At 47.3% G+C, this 17851-nt stretch overlaps 1 pseudogene; it reads left to right on the top strand.

The window, feature by feature from the left end:
• LOC119358301 overlaps positions 1–6540 on the top strand; it is a 15747-nt pseudogene extending 9207 nt beyond the window's left edge.
• Positions 6541–17851: the final 11311 nt, after the last annotated feature.

Here is a 17851-nt window from a genome sequence, read left to right as displayed (position 1 = left end):
AATCCATGTATGAAAACAAAGTATGGACTTTGACAGACTTGCCCGATGATCGGCGAGCGATAGAAAACAAATGGATCTTTAAGAAGAAGACGGACGCGGATGGTAATGTTACAATCTATAAGGCTCGACTTGTCGCTAAGGGTTATCGACAAGTTCAAGGGATTGACTACGACGAGACTTTCTCTCCCGTAGCGAAGCTGAAGTCCGTCCGAATCATGTTAGCAATTGCCGCATACTATGATTATGAGATATGGCAAATGGACATCAAAACGGCATTCCTTAACGGGCATCTTAAGGAAGAACTGTATATGATGCAGCCGGAAGGTTTTGTCGATCCTCGGAACGCTAACAAAGTATGCAAGCTCCAGCGATCCATTTATGGACTGGTGCAAGCATCTCGGAGTTGGAACATTCGCTTTGATGAGATGATCTAAGCGTTTGGGTTTATGCAGACTTATGAAGAAGCCTGCGTTTACAAGAAAGTGAGTGGGAGCTCTGTAGCATTTCTCATATTATATGTAGATGACATACTCTTGATGGGAAATAATATAGAATTTCTGGACAGCATTAAGGCCTACTTGAATAAGTGTTTTTCAATGAAGGACCTTGGAGAAGCTGCTTATATATTAGGCATCAAGATCTATAGAGATAGATCGAGACGCCTCATAGGTCTTTCACAAAGCACATACCTTGATAAGATTTTGAAGAGGTTCAAAATGGATCAGTCCAAGAAGGGGTTCTTGCCTATGTTACAAGGTGTGAGATTGAGCTCGGCTCAGTCACCGACCACGGCAAAAGATAAAGAAGAGATGAGTGTCATCCCCTATGCTTCAGCCATAGGATCTATTATGTATGCCATGCTGTGTACCAGACCCGATGTAAACCTTGCGTAAGTTTGGTAGCAAGATACCAAAGTAATCCCGGCAAGGAACACTGGACAGCGGTCAAGAATATCCTGAAGTACCTGAAAAGGACGAAGGACATGTTTCTCATTTATGGAAGAGACGAAGAGCTCGTCGTAAAGGGTTACGTCGACGCTAGCTTCGACTCAGATCTGGATGACTCTAAGTCACAAACCGGATACGTGTATATGTTGAATGGTGGAGCAGTAAGCTGGTGCAGCTGCAAGCAGAGCGTCGTGGCGGGATCTACGTGTGAAGCGGAGTACATGGCAGCCTCGGAGGCAGCGCATGAAGCGATTTGGGTGAAGGAGTTCATCACCGACCTAGGAGTCATACCCAATGCGTCGGGGCCGATCAAACTCTTCTGTGACAACACTGGAGCTATTGCCCTCGCCAAGGAGCCCAGGTTTCACAAGAAGACCAGGCACATCAAGCGTCGTTTCAACTCCATCCATGAAAATGTTCAAGATGGAGACATAGAGATTTGCAAAGTGCACACGGATCTGAATGTCGCAGATCCGCTGACTAACCTCTCTCGCGTGCAAAACATGATCAACACCAGAACTCCATGGGTGTTCGATTCATCACAATGTAACTAGATTGGTGACTCTAGTGCAAGTGGGAGACTGTTGGAAATATGCCCTAGAGGCAATAATAAAAGTATTATTATATTTCAATGTTCATGATAAATGTCTTTTATTCATGCTATAACTGTATTATCCGGAAATCGTAATACACGTGTGAATACTTAGACCACAATATGTCCCTGGTGAGCCTCTAGTTGACCAGCTTGTTGTGATCAACAGATAGTCATGGTTTCCTGACTATGGACATTGGATGTCGTTGATAACGGGATCACATCATTAGGAGAATGATGTGATGGACAAGACCCAATCCTAAGCATAGCATAAAAGATCGTGTAGTTCGTTTTGCTAGAGCTTTGCCAGTGTCAAGTATCTCTTCCTTCGACCATGAGATCGTGTAACTCCCGGATACCGTAAGAGTGCCTTGGGTGTATCAAACGTCACAACGTAACTAGGTGACTATAAAGGTGCATTACAGGTATCTCCGAAAGTAGCTGTTGGGTTGACACGGATCGAGACTGGGATTTGTCACTCCGTATGACGGAGAGGTATCTCTGGGCCCACTCGGTAATGCATCATCATAATGAGCTCAATGTGACCAAGGTGTTGGACACGGGATCATGCATTACGGTACGAGTAAAGTGACTTGCTGGTAACGAGACTGAACAAGGTATTGGGATACCGACGATCGAGTCTCGGGCAAGTAACGTACCGATTGACAAAGGGAATTGCATACAGGGTTTGATCGAATCCTCGACATCGTGGTTCATCCGATGACAACATCGAGGAGCATGTGGGAGCCATCATGGGTATCCAGATCCCGCTGTTGGTTATTGACTGAGAGCGTCTCGGTCATGTCTGCATGTCTCCCGAACCCGTAGGGTCTACACACTTAAGGTTCGGTGACGCTAGGGTTATTAGGAAGACTAGTATGTGACTACCGAATGTTGTTCGGAGTCCCGGATGGGATCCTGGACGTCACGAGGAGATCCGTAAGGGTCCGGAGGTAAAGATTTATATATGGGAAGTTGTCAAACGGACACCGGGAAGTTTCGGGGTCATACCGGTATTGTACCGGGGCCACCGGAAGGGTTCCGGGGGTCCACCGGGAGGGGCCACCCCTCCCGGGGGGCCACATGGGCTGCGTGGGGCAGGGAGCCAGCCCCTGGTGGGCTGGCCGCACCCCCTCCCTTGGGCCCATGCGCCTAGGGTTGAGGGGGGAACCCTAGAGGGGGCGCCCCCCTTGGCTTGGGGGGCAAGCCACCCTCTCCCCTCTCCCCTAGGCCGCCGCACCCCCCCTAGATGGGTTCTAGGGGGCCGGCCCCCTTCTCCCTTCCCCCTATAAATAGAGGGGTGAGGGGAGGGCAGCCGCACCACCCTCCAAGGCGCAGCCCTCCCCTCCCCAACACCTCTCCTCCTTCATTGTGTGCTTGGCGAAGCCCTGTCGGAGTACTGCCTCTCCACCATCACCACGCCGTCGTGCTGCCGGTGGAGCTGTCTTCCTCAACCTCTCCTTCCCCCTTGCTGGATCAAGAAGGAGGAGACGTCTCCCGTCCCGTACGTGTGTTGAACGCGGAGGTGCTGTCCGTTCAGCACTTGGTCATCGGTGATTCCAATCACGTCGAGTACGACTACATCATCACCTTGCAAGCTTCCGCACGCGATCTACAAGTGGTATGTAGATGCAAACTCTCTCCCTTGACTCGTTGCTTAGATGAACTCATAGATGGATCTTGGTGAAACCGTAGGAAAAATTTTAATTTTCTGCAACGTTCCCCAACAATAACATGGTCGTCTCCGGTTGTAAGAAATGTGTATTTTCAGAATGGGTGGGCCCCGAGCGACAGTCACTGAGCAAAAACCGGGTGCCGAGGATTGAAGTTTCGAGGAAAAGCGAAAGAAGTGTTGTGTGCGTTTCCGTGGAGGTACATGTAGCTGTTCTATATCCTTTGCTAGTCAGTCCTTTTCGCGTACGATCCAAGCTAAAAGCATTACTAGTAAAGCCCTCAAACCCTTACATCCTTAAAAATAACTAATTTTTTACAGTTTTCGTCGAAAAAAAGCTGTAGACTAACCCCTTAACCCTTAAACCCTCAAAAAAATTTAAAGGTCCAACCCTCAAACCCTCTCCCAATCCTTAAAATTAAGGGTTGGGGAGCAAAACCTACCCCAACCCTCATTTGGCGGTTATACTCGCGCAGGAGGAAAAAATTCTCCCAACTCCCGCGTCAACGCCCGTGACCGCCGCTGCTAGTCGCCCCTGTCGACCTCCCGCGCGCAACGACAACGTCGTTCATGGGGAATATTCCGTTATAAGGGTTGGGTTTGAGGGTTCTAATCTTTGCCCCTGTTTTTCAACACGTAAAAGTGCATAAAAAATTATTTTTGAACCCTTAAAACGCTAGTGAAGATTCGAGGGTTCGAGGGTTCTACTAATAATGCTCTAAGCTCAGCTTCCAGCCATGTTTTTCCTCTATCGGCCACGCATAGCCGCGAAACCAGTTAGCAACAACGTAGACATATATGATTATTCGCAAAAAAGAAAACGTAGATATAGTACGATGGTAGCAGCGCACGTCTTCCTGACGTACCGAAATACCTCACGTTTGATCCATTTTCTGCCGCCATAACGCAAAAAGATGTAGCTAGGTCTGTCGACTGAGATAAATTAAGTCTCAGTTAAGTGACATAATAACATGAAAAAAAGAAAGAAAACTGAAGAAAAAAATTATACGGATCTTAACGTAGTATCTCACGAATAGAGCATTGATTGAGACTTGAGACATACGAAAATTGAACGCAAAAAATACTGTAACTAACGTCGCCGGTTTGGATCAAAACATTCCAGTTACTAGTAGTAGTAGATTAAAGAAGTGCAAAAAGGAAGGGAAACAGGCCACGCAACGGCGACGGAGACGGCCGGCTGATTTGAGGAACGAGAGCTGAAATTTCGATGGTGTTGCCGTGGCGGCGAGTCGTACGCGGATATGCATGCTTGAGCCGTACGCGGAGCGGGGTGAAAGACCTTGACCGGACGAATCGCACTCGCACAGCGACGGTGGATTCGAAGACGCCGTCGGCCGGGATCGTGTCCTCCTCCGCCGCGGCTTTTCTCCTCCTCCTATTCGTCCTCTTGGGCGAGGGGCAGCCGGCGGAAGGCCTCATGGCCAAGAACGGGAGCGAGGCCTTCTTAGCGCCAGAGCCAGAGGTGCGCTACTGCTACCGGAGGAGCGTCACCGACGGGGAAGCCAAGCTGACCAAGACGGTCGCCGTCGGCCCTATTGAGCTGGGCCTGGGCGCAGTGCCGACGTCAAAGACAACAGCAGTCCCGGCGGACACACAGGCGCCTACACCTCCAGCGCTAGCCCCGCCTGCCGCTGAAACGGGCTTGAGCTGGCGAGCCAAGGCATGGTGCTGCTGGGTCCTCGCCGTGGCAACGGTGGTCGTCGTGCTCGTGGTGAGGTGAGTTCTCTTTACTTTCTCGCGCGCGGCTGGTTAATTAATTCTTTCTACCACCGCGCGCGGCGTGTGGGGGTGTATCTGTATTGCCTAGAAACAGTCGAGCTCAAAACTTGCCCACTCTACTCACTCAGGCCTGAAACGTTTCTAGTATCACCGCGAATCGACGGCATGTTCATCACCGACGGCGAGGGAGATCCGCCGGTTGATGGCAACCAACATACCACCATGGACATGGATACGGTGCCCGACATCCTCAAAGTCAGCGTCGACTCGAGCGAAACTAGGCGAGAACGTGGCTCGAGCCCGATGCCCCGCACCCAGCCGCGCGACCCCATGTTGATCGCCGATAGCAATGGGGATTCGCCCGTGGACGGCCACCACGCGTACGAGGTACGACGGCCGCGGTGAGCTCTTCTACTGCCCCATGTGCATGGAGACGGCGCCCATCATCCTCAAATCCCGCTTCGGCTCGTGCGACGACCACGTCTTCTGCTCGAGCTGCGTCGCCAAGTACGTCGCTATGAAGCAGCGCCAGGACGTCGCTCTTCCCGTCGAATGCCCCGACTGCGAGGACGACGCCTCGTTGAACAGCGATGGCGAGGGCAATGAAGACTCACCGGCGGACGGCGACGGTAAGCGCTTCTACTGCGCCAAGTGCATGCATGTGGTGCCATGTGCATGTATACGGCCCAGCTTCACCTCGTGCGCCCATGACTTGTGCTCGAGTTGTGTTTCTCAACAACTGCAAGGACGCCGCCGCCAAGCCGGAAAGCTTCCGCGGCATCAGCCCGCGGACCTCCTCCCCAAGCCCAAGGGCAATGGAGATTTGCCGGTCGACGTTGACGGGGAGCTCTTGGACTGCGCCATCTGCATGGAGCTGGTGCCCGGTACCCTCAAGTTCCGCGTCAACTCGTGCGCCCACGCCTTCTGCTCGAGCTGCGTCGCCCAGTACATCGCCGCGAAGCTTGACGACATGGTCGCTCGCATCGAATGCCCGCACCCAGGCTGCGAGGACGGTGCCGTCGAGCCGGAGAGCTGCCACGGCATCATCCCCACGGACCTCCTAGACAAGTGGGGCTTGCTGCTGTGCGAGCTCGCGGTAGGCGCCAAGAGGATGTACTGCCCGTACCGGGAATGCTCGGCGCTCCTGCTCGCCGACAGCGAGGCGGAGTGCCCGCACTGCCACCGGCTTTTCTGCGCCCGGTGCGCCGTGCCGTGGCACGACGGCTTGGGGTGCGACGAGTTCCAGAAGCTCGGGCCGGACGAGCGCGGCCGGGAGGACCTCTTGCTCCGGCGTCTCGTCGGCAAGGAGGGCTGGCAGCGGTGCCCCGAGTGCCAGATGTTCGTGGAGAAATCGGAAGGGTGCAACTACATCAAATGCAGGTACGTACGACAAATCCATCATCTATCGTTCTCCTTGTAAATTTCGATCTCATCATGCATGCATGCATGATTTGAGCTCATCCCCGGCTTGGTTTATAGTAGTAATTTGATTTTCTCCGGCCGATTGTAGGTGTGGATACAGCTTCTGCTACCGATGCGCATCCGAGTTGTCCGCGCAAAACCATTACTGCAACAAGTGCAAGCGCTAATATCAACGGTCTGGTTGGCTATGGAGGGACGCTTCTTACCACCAACTACCACATGAGTTCATCTCGGCCATGTTAATTTCCTCGAGCCTTTATCCAAAAAATGTTTCCTCAAGCGAAAAATGGAAATCTAGTCAGGAAAAGAACCTTGATTAATCTAGTCAGGAAAATGTTTCCCGCTTAGGTTGATTCTCCACTTGTCGGTGTGCGTTGGTGAAAATAATATTCTTGCCACTTCCAATTTGTAATTAGGGTAGAGTCAACCATGTCTTTGAGCTAGCAATCGCCGTGCTTGTTTTATAATGCCCGTCTTGCACGAACTATGCACACTACTACAAATTAAATTACTACTGATCACTCATCACTGAGGGTCAACATTCGGCTACTGATATGCCTCAAATATATCTATAATTTTTGAAGTATTCATGCTATATTCATAATTTATACATGGGTTTTGCATATTTTTATTGATTTTTATTGGACTAACATATTAATCTAGTGTGTAGAGTCAGTTGTTATTTCTTGGAATTTTCAGGATATAAAATTTTCGAATCCAAAAAAAAGAAAATAAAAATAGGACGCTAATTTTCAAGCTAGAAGAGCCACTGGGTGAGAGGTTCAACTGGAGCGGGAGGGGGCACAACCTCCACGCGCCACCGTTGGCGTGACCGCGTGAGCTCGGGGCGTGGGCATCACCTCCACCGCATTTCGACGCCCTGGCTCCATATCTACTGAAAAACACCGGCATAATTGAACCCTAATTTGTTCGCCGCTGCCACTTGCCGATCTTGGTTTTGGCCATGTTTCGGCACCATGTCGTGTACATCATTTGGGCCACGGGATTACTCATGGGCCGGCAGGCATTAAGGCAAGAAAAATTAATTGCTTCATGCAGGAATTGAACTCACGACCTCATGTCCCAACCACAAAGGAACTACCAACTAAGCTATCTCATGTTCATTCAAAATAATAGGATACACGATCTAACTAATAATCCCACATCACATATTTACACCAAATTCCATTAACTTATATACACACGACTGCGAGAATCAACGGGTAGAGATGGAAAAGAAAGCAACAGATAACAGACAGCTAAAGATGTATTTGCATGTGATGTCGTCCAACAAATCGCTATCCGTTGTGTTTTCATTTTTGCAAAGACTATTTTATTATTAATGGTAGCTGCTACGGATCAGTCGGATGATTAGGAAATCATCCGGCTAGCCAGCCGTAAGATTCAAGCGCGGGTGGTCGTCCAATTCATGCGATGCAGCCAGTCTTCCTTCCCTTTTCATGCGTCTACACACAACGTGCCCTGTGATGACACCCGTGACCTTCTGCACAAAATGAGGTTGCAGCAGCAACGCCTCGGCCGCGGCACCGTCGCCGGCAACCGCACAACAGTGGATGTTGCAATCCCGACGAGCACAGCTCCGACGAGACACGAACCTAGACACTATCTGTTCCATCTCTCGCCACGCAGCGGGAGTCATGCTACGAAAAGTCTGAGCGACGCCGGCCATGTCCTCGCCGCTGGTGCCTCCATGTATGTGACTTTGCAGCTGCGCCACCCCCACCCCGTCTGTGGATTCTTCGCAGCACACACCAGCTCCCATGCCAGCACCGACAACGCCGGCGACAATTCAATGCAACCCTGGCGAAGCTTCAATGCACCCGTGGTGCTTCAATGCAGCTCCGGCGACGATTCAATGCAACTCTGGCTGCGCTTCATTGCAACCCAACGGAGCGTTCAACGGCGTCACGACGCTTCATTGTAGCTCCAGCGGCCCCATCAATGCTCCACTGCAGCAACGTGCATGGCGAGCTCCATGGCAGCATCCGCGCCGGCGGATGCTGTGACGCTGCATGCGAAGGCAATGGGGGATGCACCGATTTAAGAATGACAACACATGGCGGAGCCAATAGATGCTTCGATGCAGTGCCCGCTATCGACAGCACGCGGCGGCTCCAATGGATGCTGCGACGCCGCGTGTGACGGCAATGACGGATGCACTGATGCAACAACGACAACACACGGCGACGCTGATGGATGCTTCAATGCAGAGCCCACTATCGACAGCAAGCGGCCTCCGATGGATGCCGCGACACAGTCCTGTTGTGGTTCGTGACGATGTCATCCGCTCTAGCTTGTATCAATGACAGCTACGAGCATGGCGGGATTTGCAGCTGCAGGGTGGCTGATGGGGCAGGGTAGCATCCATCCGGCGGTGGTGGCGGTGCCTCTCAGTTCCCAGTTGTGGTGGTTGGTGGTGCTTGCCATGGGATTGACGGCCTCTCCTGTGGCAGTTACGAACAAGGAAGAAAGGAAAAAAAAAGAGAAAACGAGTGGAGAAGAGGGATCGCGAGGAGACAAGGCTATTGGAGCAGTGGGTGGCCTCTCATGGGACACGTGCCGCACATAGGAGCCGGTTTAAGGGAGTAAGAAATCATCTGGCTGAAAGTAAACCTTTTCCATTATTAATTCGGCTATATATAGTGGGAAAATTAAAGAGTATCCTACTTAAGTACCCCCTCCGTAAATTAATATAAGAGCATTTAGATTACTATTTTAGTTATCTAAACACTCTTATATTAATTTACAGAGGGAGTAGTTGCCTTATTTGTAATAACCACACTAACCTGAAAGTTAAGCACATCAACTAAGCTTGATTTTTCTCTGAAGGCAGTTCAAAGAGCTCAAAGGGATATTTTCCTACGTAGTCAAACTGTAAAATGTACACTGTCAAAGTGTTGTTATCTTCGTCATCTCCTCCCAATTGCACAATATATCTTTATTATTAATTTCACCACAACAGGATTATTGTTCTTTTTTTTACTTGAGAATTATTTCACCACAACAGAATTATTGTACTTAGTATGCGAAACAACATGTTATTTCTCATCCTCAAACCAGAGTTCGGGTAATTCCTAAAACTTGAACTTCTCGCGTGGTCATGGCCTTTAGTAAGATGTCATCTGGTAGTTTCACAATAAAAAAATTGTAATTATCCTGAAATTTTATTTTATTTTTGTTCATGAGTGTTTTTTTTTTGTTCAGGAGTATCTCTCATGGGTCTCAAAATATTTTTTAAGGTATAGGGCCTATTTCTAAGTCACCAGTGATCGATCCCCCGCCGTTGCCGTTGATCCTTGCCGAGCTTCAAAGATCCGCTATTCGAAGTTACGCTACCACAAAACGCCAGTTCACTAATGTATTCTATTATTATTTTTTCTGATTTTGTGTCTATACTGTAGTCCCATGCTGTACAATTCCTCTCAATGAATTAGATAATAACGTGCATCTTCCTATTTTTATATGTTCTGTTATCTGGTTGCTCTGGTTGATAAAGGAATTTGCATAGGTGGACTTAAATTGATTATTGTTATAGATGACATATGACTTGCATGGTTCAATTTGGTACATTTTTGTTGCGCCTAAACTTAGGTATATACATGTTCATCGAGGTTGAAAAGTCATTATCAATATTTGAAATTATCAGGATCTCAGGTGTTGTCAGGTTGTTGTACGTGATATAGAGCAAGAAGAGTGCCAACCAGGACGCGGCGAGATCAAAACAAGCATAACCTTGCATGTTTTCTTCCTTGCACATTTTGCTGCCGTGACAAAAAATTAACAATGTATTCCCGTTACAACGCACGAGCAATTTTCTTACTGAATTTGAGTACACATCAGTATTCTCTCCCGTTGCAACGCACGGGCATTTGTGCTAGTCCCTAATAATAAAGCATGGATTGACTCGGTGGGTTCACCGTCACAATACGCTTCTTCACGAGAATTTACGCTTTCATATCCATTAATTTATTCTATTAAGTGAAAGAAAAAACGATTCGACGGAAGCTCTCTCTCGCACGAGAACCAGAGACGCCCGGCGCTAGGGTTCCCTCCGCCGCCGCGCCCCATCCCTCCGCTCCCAGCAACCCTCGCTACTCTCCCATCCCCTTGCAGTCGCCGTCGTAGTGCCCCGCCATTGGTCACGGCGGAGACAGCTTCTGTCGCGCCGCTGGATCAACGGTGGTGGCTGGAGCTTGTCAAACGGCGCCGCTGGAGGTCAACGCGGCGGCTCGAGTGGCTGGGGGTGGCGCGGCTGCTCGATGTAGAGCGGCGGGGGCGGCTGGATCGGCGGTGGCAGCTGGAGCTTGCAGAACGGCGGCGGCGGAGGCTGGAGCTTGTAGATCGGCGGGCCAACCTGAGCAACAGCTCCAAGGAGGACGCCACCAGGTGCCTGGTATGGCTGGGGGACCTCATCGACGCCAAGAAGTTGGGAGGCAGTGTTGCTGGCAGCGACACGCTGCTCCTCCCTGTCGTTGGCGTGGCTACTGCAGGTACCACACAAATTAACCTTCCCCATAGTAATATTCGATCATTGTGAGTTTGCTGGAATTTGTACCACAAACATTGTCTGATAACATCAATCTGAATCTCTCAAGACAGGAAGAAAGAGAAAACATGATGAAAATTTGTTGCCGGTTTTAGCAGGCATGCTGGTGCTCACATGCTTATCCATTGTGATATGGGTTTGCAGGTCCAAAGACACAGTGTACTATGCTCATGCATATGTGACATAAACCAATTCTGCATTATGCTGCTCAATGCTCGCAAATACTGCAAAATTACTAGGCCTAGGAGATTTGAGCACTTGTGAAGGTTTTGGGACACGAAGCTCCATTGAAGGTTTTGAATTTTCAAAGCTTCAAAGATGTTGCAGCTGTGACAAACAATTTTCACCCATCATATATGATCGGACAAGGTGGTTTTGGCAACGTCCAATGTCGCCGCTGTGGAGTTCACTGGAAGAAGAACATCGGTCGAGCATTCCAATGTCGCCTCCGCCGAGTTCGCCACCGAGCCATCCAATGTCGCCTCTGCTGAGTTCACTGGAGGAAGAACATCCGCCTTCCGAACGTGCTACACCAGAGGTATGTATCAGCTTTTCCCAAATTAGTCCAACGTTGTGGTATGTATCAGCTTTTCCCAAATTAGGCCAACGTTGTTGGATATTGCTTCAATCAAAAACAATCTGTGAAACCTGGGCATGTACTAATGTTTCCTGCACTTTTTCTCTTTAATCTGAGCATCCAATCTATGTAAGTCGGGTGTTGCCTGTGCATTATATTACTCGATTGTTTGCCAGTCCATGTTTGCTCTCTGTTTGATTCAAATCCATGACCAAATAAGTTCATGAACAGTTTTCTGCTTGATCCCTGTTTGACTAAAGTCTTAAAGATTCATATTTAGTTACATTGGTTCAGTGATTCAGAATAATATTTGAGAAGCTTCTCTGTTGGTTGGCATCCCTGATGGCAGTTGTAGAAATGTAGCTAATAAGGAAAGAGTGCCTCATAATTCATTGGATGTAGATCAATAGGGTGTAAAAGACTTTGAGTTTCTAACTTTCATAAAATTTACACGTGTACTCCCTCCGTCCCATAATGTAAGACCATTTTGCAAGCTTAATAGTATGTTGTGGTTGGTCCTTAAACTTGAACAATAAGTGTGTCAATTGAGGTTCAGACCATATTTAATTAGCAACTAATTATCCTGTGGTGCTTCGGCCCTAATATATCCACAGTCTGACCATTGGATTGAATATCCATCAGAAGATTGTAGCCTTTCCTGACTCCATGCCCTTTTCAAGTGGAGTTGCAGAAATGCAGAGTATGAATGGGGAAACGATCGTAGATGTCAACACCTACAGTATGATTTATCTTGATAGAGATGCACTGGATTCTCAAGTAGTTTTAAATTTTTTTCTAGATAGCTCAACTAATTAAGCTTCTGCAATTCATGAAAAACAAAAAGGTGTCATGTCAGCTGCTCAAGCTAATCAAGTAACAAAAATAAAAGGGACCAGATGTCAGGTTCCATTAACCAAATGTTTCACATATGTTAACCTGTATCTTGATTGAGATGCACTGGGTTCACAAGTAGTTTTAGTGTTTTTTCTAGATAGCTAACAAAAGGAAGGTGTTCTATCAGCTAATCAAGCTAATTAAGTAAAAAGAATTAAAGGGACCAGTAGTCAGGTTCCATTAACTAAATGTGTCACATCTATTAACCTGTACTCATAGTAGCCCACGTTGTTCAATATTGCTTGGAGATTTGCCCTTTTTTACAAACCAAAATCAGTCTTTGTAACCTGGCGTTTACTAAAGTTGTATGCACTTTTTTCTGTTTAATCTGGGTGTCCAATCTCTGTAAGTTGGGGCATTGCTTGTATTTTATATTAGGCGTTACCTATAATTTATATTAGTACAACGTTTGTCAGTCTGTGTTTAATTCTCTGTTTGCTCCCTATGGACAAATAAGTTATTTTTCTCCCAGTTTGATTCAAGTCTGAAATATGCATAGATGCTACACTTAAGTCAGTAAACGAACAAAAAAGTAGGAATGATCTTTTAGTCAGTTTTGTGTCACCGAGTAAATTTGTGCTCGAGATTACAATTACTTTGATCAGAGAAATTAAGAAAAATATCTGGAATCATCATCACCCCTTAACCGATCCGGCGGCAGGATGTAGAAATCCAATCTACTTGGTGGAGACATATTGGCATGTGATACCGTCCAACTAATAGTTGTTATGTGCTTTCCATTGTGTTTGAATTTTTTTCTCTTGCATTGCCTGGACTACCTGATAGAAGCTCCTGTCAGCTAATATTATTACGACTGGAGCGGCAGGCATGTCCATATTCGGTGCTGCCAGCGACAAGCAATACAGGATAGGTTTTGTAAGTGCTAACATAGTAAATTAATAGGGATTATCTAATCTTTTTGTATTAAGGAGTTCTATACGTTTGCATCATGCAAAGATTATTGTACTATTAATTAGTCTATACTGGAGAAGTCAAAGAGTATCATACTCACGGTCAGCTACGTAGTTGGAATATTTGTAACCACACACTAACCTGAAAGTTAGGCACACTAATTAAGTTTGATTTTTTTAACAGAAGGATTTTATTAATATGGCATTAAGCACACTTTACAAATAGCAGCTCGAGTGGCTGAGCACTCATTGCTGATATCTCATTACAGGTAGGACATCGTTCCAGATTAGTATCTAAACCTTGATTTGAATGTAGGCAAGTAGAGCTGCCAGGTTTATCTTGCACTTTGACAGCGAGTCTAGCTTGATGGTGTGCCTTGAAATTCAGACTCTTTGCACTTTGATTATTCTGCATGGATGAAATGAAGGCGTGGTCTGGGTAGCAGCTAAGATTGGCCGGATAGCCCACGGGCCTGCTTTAGTAACACCAGGTTCTACAACAGCTGAGGCAAGCACGGCAGAGTCTGTCAAAACTTCAGATCCTGCACATGTAGTTGAGCTGCAATCTTCACCGCCAACAGCAGTCCATAAGCTTCTACCTGCAGAGTTGATGCTACTGGTGGCGACACAACAGAGATGTATACATGTTCGGTATGTTGCCTATTAATTTGTAAGAAAACACCTATGTCGGCCTTTGCTACAGCTTGTCCGGGCTCCAACGACCAAGCTGCATCTGAGTATATTTGTGTACCTAATAAATCTATTGTAGACTGAGAAGTAACAACACTAGAGAGCTTTAGCTGTTCTGGCTGACTGTGATCTCCCTTCGAGTTGAATCGTGAACCTGTAACTCCTTAATCAGTGAAATGTACAATGCACAATATCAAACTGTTCTTATCTTATTCATCTCCTCCCAATTCCATAATCATTTTTTGTTATTAATTTCACCACAATAGAATTATTGTAATAGTGTGCATCTTCGTGATTTTATATATTTGCCTGTGTGGTTACTCTGTTTAACAAAGTAATTTGCTTGATGCGCTTAGAAATATTACTGTTATATATGGTGTGTGACTTGCATGGTTTAATTTGGTACATTTTCGTTACTACTAAACTTAGACATACATGTTCACTGAGGACGAACGGTCATTATCGACTTTGAAATTATCAAATATGTGGAAGCTATGTTTCATCTCCTGAGGTGTATCCCTAGCAGGATCTTCCTAGGTAGTCAAATGTACAATGTATAAAAATTTGAAGGACGAAATTAAAGGACAGTGGCATAAATGGTAAACCTAGGTATCATCAGAAGGTGAATATCCTGATGGAGAAACGAAAGAGAGGGGGCGAAATTAAAGGACAGTGGCATATTAAACTACAAACCACAATAAGATCAGAAGGAGAAGATGGGAGATAGATATAAGTGGCAACACAAATGAGTCGCTTGGTGCATACGAGGATTTTGTTCTCCCGTTGCAATGCACGGGCTCTTTTGCTATATATATATATACCTAATAATAAAGCACGGATTGACTCCATGGGTTCACCGTCACAATACGCTTTCTTTCTGTGAATTTACGCTTTCAATTTGAATTTAAAACATATACGCAAGGTGGTACTAATTCAGGGAACCGTCTATAGTTTCATCGTCAAAATTTCCGTAGGTCGATGTTGTTTTAAGTCAGTTGGACTTCTCCCTGATCCGTCTGGGCCTCAGCCCACCAAACTCAGCCTTCCGCTCGGCCGCCGCCCGCGCCGCCGCCCTTTGCCACCGCCACCACCACCGTCCGTGTGCGCCTCCCTTTGCTCCCGTGTCTCTGATTTGGATCGAAATCGCGGCAGTAGTGGTGCGGCGGCGGCTGGGGAGGAGGCGAGGGCCACGGCGGTGGGTGGTGGGGCCTGAAGATGAGGCATTCCTTCTAGGAGGATGCCAGGAACGGGCAACAGGACGGGGGTGGCGCGTCGCAGTTGGAGACCGGCGTGTGCTCTGGCAGCGGGTGGAGGGACTGCGGCGCGATGGTGGGGAGCAACAGGTCCGTGTCCATGGCCGGACCACCCTACCATTAAACTCGACGTTGTGCTGGCACATGCCGCCCCTCTCCTTCCTGGGTAGTCGTGGATCTCGCGATACTGGAGGTAGCCGATGTTGTGGCCATGGACGGCATCACGGAGTCCCACAACACGCCAGCCGCCTCCGGAGTCCCACAACCCCGGAGCCCATGGAGAGCTCGACCACAACTCGGCTAGCGCAACGGTGAGTTATAGGGCCAGCTATGGGAGCCGATGTTGGGGGAGGAGGGAGGCTTTGCTGGGATTGCATTAGTGCGGTGCGGGTTGAGCTGGAGCTGGCTCCTAGCGGTGCTGGTTCAGGCTGATGTGTGCGTGCACAGCCAAACAAAGAAGCAGGCATCCACTGAGAAAAATACTCATCGGAGTTCTCAAGTTGAAGTCAAATTGACCAGCTACGTGTCAAAGGTAACATCTAGATTATACCTAAGATGATAGTTTGATGTGTTGATTGGAAGAAATCGCACACAATAGATGCAGTTGGTATTTTGGAAATAAAGGCAGCAGTTTACATTGAGATCTGGGACTAATTGGTTAATAATTTATTCATGTCCCCAACTTGAATATTGCAGTCTTTGTCACAAGCTTTGCAATGGTATTGATTCTTTTAAAAGTAGAGCAACCAAGTGTCGAATTTTGTTTCGCATCTATATATCTATTTCAAGATAAAAATGAATGTGGGGCTCATTATGTTTCCAGTATGAGACGTGGCTCGACGGTATTTACATCGCCAATGCCAAGCACACCGAGTTCACTAAAAGCAACAAGCAGGGCAGGGTCAAAGTCATTATGTTCACCATGATGCAGATTGCCATCACATTCAGACCCAAAGATCTGGGAACTATGAACTTGATTAAAAGGGCAGGGTCAAAGTCAAGACCCGGGTTAGTGGCGACTATGATGGTGGCCTGCAGGTTATGGGTCTAGCAGCGTTGCAGGCAGTAGTGTGCAGCGTTTTACAGTAGGGCGTGTGGCCAGTGTTGGCGGGCTCACGGCGGCTGCAGATGGTGGAGTACTGGACTTGTGGTGTGCGCCCATTCACAAGATCTACAACATCATCTTTGGGTCAGTTCTCCATGAAGGCCATCCTGCGATACAAGGTTGCGTCTTCCTGCTATTTGGGTGACGACGCCGAGCCTGTCAGCCTATGCCCATCGCTCCTGATGTGGTAATGTGGCGGTCGTTGTTATTTGCCTGCAGAGCTTGCGGAGAAGTGGGACTTGCAGAGTATATGTAGCAGAAAGGATCCAAGTATTGGAGCCAAACAACTGTCTATGCTACCACATCAAGGTGTGTTGATGCAAATAAAGTGAGGACAGGAATATACAGTAACAGAAAGACCAAGCAGCCTGGTAGCTCTTTCATTGAACTGGATGGATGCGTGCATGAGTTCTTTGCAGGGAACGAGTCACATTTTGAAACTGAAACTATATACAGCACTGTTTTAAGGATTAATGAACTGTTAGTAGCAGAGTCCTTCCTGATGTCAAAGCTAATACATTTCTACGATAACCATACCCCAGTACCTATGATTCAATAATCTTCTTTTTATGATATGATGAAACCCGAAGTATTTCTACGTATTTGCTTTTCTCTCTGAGGCGGGAAGTTTGTTTTCCAGACATTTATGTCATGAGCAACTTAATGTGCAACTGAGTGCACATTGTTATCCAAATTTTATTGGTCTATCTGAGATGTTTCCTTCTGGTATTGCAATTTGTGCTAGGTAATACCCACAGTTTTTGTTGTGATGTTACTATGTCGGAAAATTAGCTGTCCACTGTATCACTTATTTGTTCTTCTATTTTTACTCCGAACTTACTAACCCAGCTTTGGTTTCTCTGGCTTAAGCTAATCTGGGAGCAGGGTATCATGTGCCCGCTCACCTGTTGGTGCGGCTGGTGGATACAAAGAGATCAACGATGAGGAGACCCTCGCCGTTCTTCTGATTGCAGCAAGTTGCGTGATGTGATGGCGGAGTTGTTCTACAACCGCCCAGGGGCCATGGACGATGGAGAACTTCCTAACGCAGTATGCGAGCGGGGACAATGGAGAACTTCCTGGCGCGGTGTGCGCGCGCGTGGGTTTCAGGACAGTTCATTGTACAAGGTCAAGCTCAGCTTGGTGTAAGTTCCAAATATATATTGTGCCTTAGTTTGAGTTGCATCCTCAAGCAGCGCTCACTAATTCAAATACACCTTAAATTGAGTTGGATCATTAGTGTTGGACCGTGGACATATATCTATATCCGATTGTACTCCGGGTGTTTTCAGTTCTGAAATATTTTTTGGCAATTTGATTCTGAAATTTTAGCTTGATGTTGAGAAAATGAGCAAATTTTGTGGTGCACTTGGATCAGGTTTTATGCTTACAGTTTCGAGGGGAAACATTCAGGGTTGTGATCCAAGTATATGAAATCAGTTTATCTAAATTGAGTTGTCGACAGTACATCCTCTAAAGCA

The sequence above is a fragment of the Triticum dicoccoides genome, chromosome 2A (assembly GCF_002162155.2).
Source record: "Triticum dicoccoides isolate Atlit2015 ecotype Zavitan chromosome 2A, WEW_v2.0, whole genome shotgun sequence".
Lineage (NCBI taxonomy): Eukaryota > Viridiplantae > Streptophyta > Magnoliopsida > Poales > Poaceae > Triticum > Triticum dicoccoides.
The sequence above is the reverse complement of the archived record's forward strand: the minus strand, read 5'-3'. Positions and strand labels throughout refer to the sequence as shown.